Here is a 6,033-nt window from a genome sequence, read left to right as displayed (position 1 = left end):
CATATTATGATTTCATTTCCATGTTATTAAATATTCTTCTGTGACAGTAAATTGAACATATTATTGAACAGTATTAATTGTTTGAATTTACCATAATTTATTTATCTGAGCAAAATCTCAGGCCTTTGAGATCCTTCCCAAGAGAAGGTAGAACTGGCACAGGGGCTTAAATTAAAGCTGGATTTGGGGTAGACATAAGGAAGAACTTGCATTCTACAATTGCACTGTGGTGACAATGTGAATATCCCATCCTGGATGGTTGCATTGTTTGCTTGCCTGAAAGTAAGAGGCCTAATGAAATGATTTCTTGAAATTCATTTTCCTTACTCATTTGATATTTCTATGATGGTTTAATACTTACAGGAAGGAAACCAGTGACTAGTTCTTTTTATTTCAGATCGATTCTATTATTTTGCTTCTCAACAGCAACCATATATACTTTGTGTATCCTCAATGATATTGTGCAAATTTAAATAAATGCTTCCTTTATTAGCTATATAATCTCAAGTTGTGAAATTGTTGGAATTCACTAAGTTGTACATTATATAAATATCAGAGTTAAGGATTTTAGGTAATGAAAAGATTGTTTCATTGTCATCACTTTTGTTTAGCTTCTAATTATTTTATTATACTTTTTTAACATTATTAAAATACCACTAAAAGAGTGAATTTTAAAATTCATTACAAATAGTAAATAATATACCCCATATATTCAAATCCAGCTCCAACAAACTATCAAATTTCCATGCTCCTTGTTTCATCTAGCCTCTTTTATGCCCTGAATATTTGTGTTAACAATATTTATTGGGGCCTAATTTACAGGTAATAAAATGCACAAATCTTAATGTATAGTTCAGTAAATTTTGACAAATATAGTCATCACTGCAATCAAGATTTAGAACATTTCTATAACCCCAGAAAGTTCCTTGGTGCTTTCTTAGTTAATTTCTGTCCTGGTGTCACCCCCACCTGCATTCCCCCAGCCCAAGGCAACCACTTCTCTGATTTCTATGGCAATGGATTAATTTGGGCTATTTTAAAACTTCATATAAATAGGATCACTTTTGTGTCCTGTTTCTTTTGCTTAGCATAAGTTTGTTTGTTTAAGATTTGCTGGGTATATCAGTAGTCTGTTCTTTTTTTATTATTGAGTAGTATTCCATTATGTGTATCTGCCACAAGTTGTTTATTCATTCCTCAATGGCTATTTGAGTTGTTTCCAGTATGGGGCTGTTATGAATAAACTGCTCTGAACATTCTTGTACAGCTTGTTTTGTGGATGTAAGTTTTGTGTCACTTGGGTGTCATTTCCTTTGTTGGCACTATTTTTTTATTATATGACTTCTTTCAGTTGTGATTAAAGAGATTCTACGGAGTATTTGGAGGATGAACTTCTTTGCAGACAGGCATTTACAAAAACATTTACTTAAGAGTTACTTTTTATATCAGAAAACATTTTACATTGAAATATGTTACTGTGGAATTATTCTTAGGTCAAAATTTAAGATTTGGGACTAGCAAATTATTTTTCAAGCTTTCTGAATGAGATGCCCACTTTGAGCCTCTTTTCATTTGAGTTGGCTTTAAGAGAATTATCAAACAAACCCAAGCATTAAACATGAGTACTGTTTAAAAAGATGCGGCCCTATCATGGTAATTTCTTAGTTGTTTTTCTTCTTCTCAACGGTGTGGAACTTATAATTTTGAAAGTTTGGGAGAAATACTATGATAAGTCAATCATGGGGCCAATACTCATTCTTCTCAGGGTTTTCTTTGCCAGCATTGGGTCTTGGTTTCACTTAGCTAAAGATCTATCATATGTACATTCTATAAATTTTTGTATTAAAGGTAAATGAATCTGTTTCAAGGAAATGAGAAGCAATTCCAGTTTAAAAAAGATCTGAGCTTTCTCTTTTGAAGTTTAAGAGGAATTATGTGCACTTCATCTTTTTCCTATTTCTAGACTTTGCTGGATATGGAAACGAGGCCACCACAGGAGGGTCAATAGTGACATTTCTAGTTATGCTTAAAATTGCATAGCAATTTTTAATCAATTAGTGGTTAAAGTGTTATTTTTTTTAAAAGCAGATTCCCAAAATTCATTAAAGGATGCAAAATTCTATTTAAGCACAGAGAGCATCTATTTGTGGATCACTATTCAAAGCACCAAAAAAGTTTAACATCAGTTTATATGCAGAGATCAGTTTTCTTATGCTTTTCTTATCCATGATTTTTTCTGTTAGCTTAGTGAAATTTCAAAAAATAGTATAGCCATTTTAAAGATTAAAAATGGCCTCTTCATTTTATTTTATTTTTTATCAGAAAGCAACTTAGTTGGTCCTTAAAGACATATTATTATCTGTTAGAAGACCGAAACTTAGAGTTTCAAAATGGTTTATGACTGTGCAGACTTAAAAAGATCTAATCATTTTATTGCTGCCCCTTGGCTCCTTTTCAAGGATCTGTTGGATTTTGCCTTTGTGATTTAAGATCTAAAATTCTTGCTTTGGCATTTATTTGTGTCTTTGATTAGCAACTAATGGGACAAATACATTATGTCATTTCTTGTTTTCTTGCCAACAGTAATAGCACCTGTTATGCGTCCATGATATCTTTGAATAGAAGCACCACCTATCTGTGGACACATGTAGTCTGTGTGTTCATCCCAGAGTTGTATTTTGAGAAATATGTTAAATAACCACAATTTCAGGGACCTACGGAGGTAAGTCTCCTGGCTTTGATGGAATCCACTACAAAAGTTGAAAATCAGCTTCATTATTGTTTTGTGTTGTTTTATTTTTTATGTAGCAAAAGCCTTTTGGTAGCCTTTGGGGATGTTAAAACTACTATCCTACACCAAGAGAGGGAGAAATAAGATGTAATTCATGTTCTGTCAAAGATAAGACTTTGCCCAAGAGTTTACAGTTTCTCGTGAAAGTCAGACAGCAGATCTTGAGGAAAGTATTAGTCGAGAACTAATTTCTTCCCAAGGTTGATTAGATGATGAATAATGAACACTGAATCATTGCATCCCAGCATGTGTCATGGGCATGCTTAGTTCTTTGCAGAACCACAGTGCTGTTGGCATAATCAACATTGTATTACACTGTTTTAAAAGAAATATGTCAACAGAACATGGCAGATTCTGGACAAATTGTGATCCTAGCAGTCTATCTTTATTTTCTACTTTCCTTGTTTTTCCTTCATGAGGGTTTCCTTCTCCACACACCACTCTCAAACATTCCCTCCTTCCATCCTTTGCTAGGGTCCTTTGTTAAAATTGGAAGTTAAAAGGTCTGTCTCTCTGAGAAGTATTTCTATGTCATCAGGGGTCAACATTTTCAGTTAAAGAAAGCCTAGGAATGGAGACTTCAGGATGAAGATGATCTTATTTTGCAAGGGTCTGGTAGACACTTAGCTGGTTTTAGTTAATGTGTGGGAGTTGCACTGTCTTGTTCTACCTTTTAAATTATACCAAGTGGATAAGAAATTCAGCTGCTTTTCTTTGAAAATTTCTCAGCAAAGCTGTCTCCTGTGTGTTGGCCATATTTTCAGGCTGAATTCTCTTGTGCTAGCAAAATAGTTTCAGTGGTTTTAAGCCTCATATCTTGAAATCACACCATTTAGAGGAAGGGAGGGGTGTCTGTGTCCTAGAATTCCCTGAGAACATCCTGAAATTCACTTCACTTCGTCAACTAAGTCCTGTGACTGGGGAAATGGAAAATTCTGAATGGTTTAGGTTAGGACAGACCCTCCACACCTGGCTCTACATGCAGAATGAACTTACCCCACATCACATGAAACTCCAAAGAAAAGAGAGAGTTAATGATTTGGGTAGGCAACCAAGAGGTTCTCACTGTAGTTTACCCCTCTGGTTACCCAACATCTATTTATACCCAACTGCACAAAATGAACTCAACCCATTCCTGCAGGAAAACAATACAAAATCTATTCCAACAACTGTATCATACTCTGAATTCAGGATCTCTAGTTGACATGCAGTGTTCTACATCAGGCCCATGTGCATCTTCTTATGGTCTGGAGACCTATAGTTAATGATGAGATATCCATCCCAATGCAACTAGTGTAGAGAGAGTAATGTAGAGAGAACATTATAATTATGGTAAAAACTTCCAGAAAATGGAAGGATGAGAAACAATGAAGTGGCCACTGGTACATTGCATATATTCTTACCTGCTTTTCAGGAATCCAGTGAATTGCTGCTCTGGCATTGGAGTCTTGGTCAGCCAATAAGGTGGGCCATGATTCTTTCTGAAAAGATTCTGCTCGTCCCTTGTCCTCCAGGCTGTCTCGTCCTGTACTCTGGGAGCATCTCTGTTAGCTGTTATTATCCCTAACGATATCTCATATGGATTAAGTGAATTTTGGTAGCTTATTTCCACTTGCTGACATTGGCTTAGGGACTAAAAATGCCTCAAGATAGAAGTGGAGGCAGGCACAAACTCACAGTGTGAATCAGGAGGAGTGGTGAGGCTTCTTGAATTGAGTAAGGAAGGTTAAATATAAAACGCCAACAGACCATGCCCCAGGTAACTTTTCATGGCAGCCCTAGAAAACTAATATAGGTGTCATACTTTTATGTACTACAATAAATAATAACACTTTATTAATGTGACATTCTTACTGAAGATAACATTTTTCTAACTTTTCTGCAAATTCATTTGAATCATCAAAATGTATACTTCTAAATTTTAATTTTCAATTGATATAATTGAAAGGAACATTGGTTGCTGTTAGCAAATGCAAGATTGCAAATAATTTTTGATAATTTTTCATTTTGAGAAGGATATTTTGTTGGACCTGTTAAGAGTATTTAATGCTGTGACAACATCGGGATAACTTCTGATAAAGCATTTTGAAGTATAAATTTCCGTGCACCTTTAACTGATGAGTCTTAAAAAACAATTTTTCTTAATAGATCTAACTCTTTGTACAAATCAGTTTAAATGAAAATTTATACAATGGCATTTTAATGGTTCCTCTGCTATTTCCTGAACTTGAGCCTGCACCAGAAAGCAGCTTAGTGATTTGTTTATAATTCAAAATGCCTTTTTATGCGTCCTATAACTGCATCTACAATTTCTTTTCTTTTTTGTAAAGTTCTTAGTTTGTTAATCCTCTCATGAAAAATCTGCACCATCACCACAGATAAAGTCACTGCAGAATTTTTCTTCTGTTGTCTAATCTCCAGCTCAATTTTTGCCAATAGCAACATTCGCTTTTGCAGTCTCCCTGACTTTCTTTTTTCTGTTCTTGCATTCTTTTTGCTGCTTTCTTGAGGTCTTTTTCTTTTCATACAGGCCATGCCCTGCAAGTCTATATTTGGGTTTATTTTTTTTTTTGCATAATCCAAGGAATCATAAATCATGCCAAAGCCAGTTGTCTTGCCACCACCTAAATGGGTACTGAATCCAAATACGTAGATGACATCTAGTGTGGTCTTGTACATTTTGGCTAGTTTTTTCCAAATTTCTGTCTTAGGTACTATTGCCTTTCTGGGTTGAAGAACGTCAATAACCATTGGTTTCTGCTGAAGTAGTTGGTTGGTCATGGATTTCCTGGTCCAGATAGTTACTGTGTTGTTCATGATGGCAGCTGAGCTTCAAGTAGCCAGGGAGGAGGCATCTACAATTTTATGAAAAAAATTAGAAAATTGTCTTCCTTGTGAAAAATTTGTTGTCTGAGGCTTCATGTGAAAATAGTGTTCTTTTCATTAAAGGCTGCAATCTTTACATTTAATTTCTATTTCTAAGGCTGTGGGTATTTGTTTGGCAATGTTGCAGCAATTTTCAAAATTAACTGTGTCTTTGAGGATACAACTCCCTGATGTACTTTATGGGGTAACGTCTGTGTGTACTTTTTTGTAATTGTTTATTGACCAGACTTGCTGCTGGAGAAGTGGCCAACCTCTCCTAGCCCTCAGGCTAGAGAGGTAGTATTTGCACCAGTACCTGAGGGCTGGGCTCTGAGGGTGAACCGTGAGCCGGGCTCCCACCAAGGGTCCCAGTGTTG

General features: G+C 35.5%; 1 pseudogene; it reads right to left on the bottom strand.

The window, feature by feature from the left end:
• Positions 1-5,213: 5,213 nt before the first annotated feature.
• Positions 5,214-5,608, bottom strand: LOC144379371 (small ribosomal subunit protein eS24 pseudogene; annotated as a pseudogene).
• Positions 5,609-6,033: the final 425 nt, after the last annotated feature.

This window comes from Halichoerus grypus, chromosome 10 (assembly GCF_964656455.1).
Source record: "Halichoerus grypus chromosome 10, mHalGry1.hap1.1, whole genome shotgun sequence".
Taxonomy (NCBI): domain Eukaryota; kingdom Metazoa; phylum Chordata; class Mammalia; order Carnivora; family Phocidae; genus Halichoerus; species Halichoerus grypus.
Note: the sequence above shows the minus strand (reverse complement) of the source record. Positions and strands in the feature narration are given on the sequence as shown.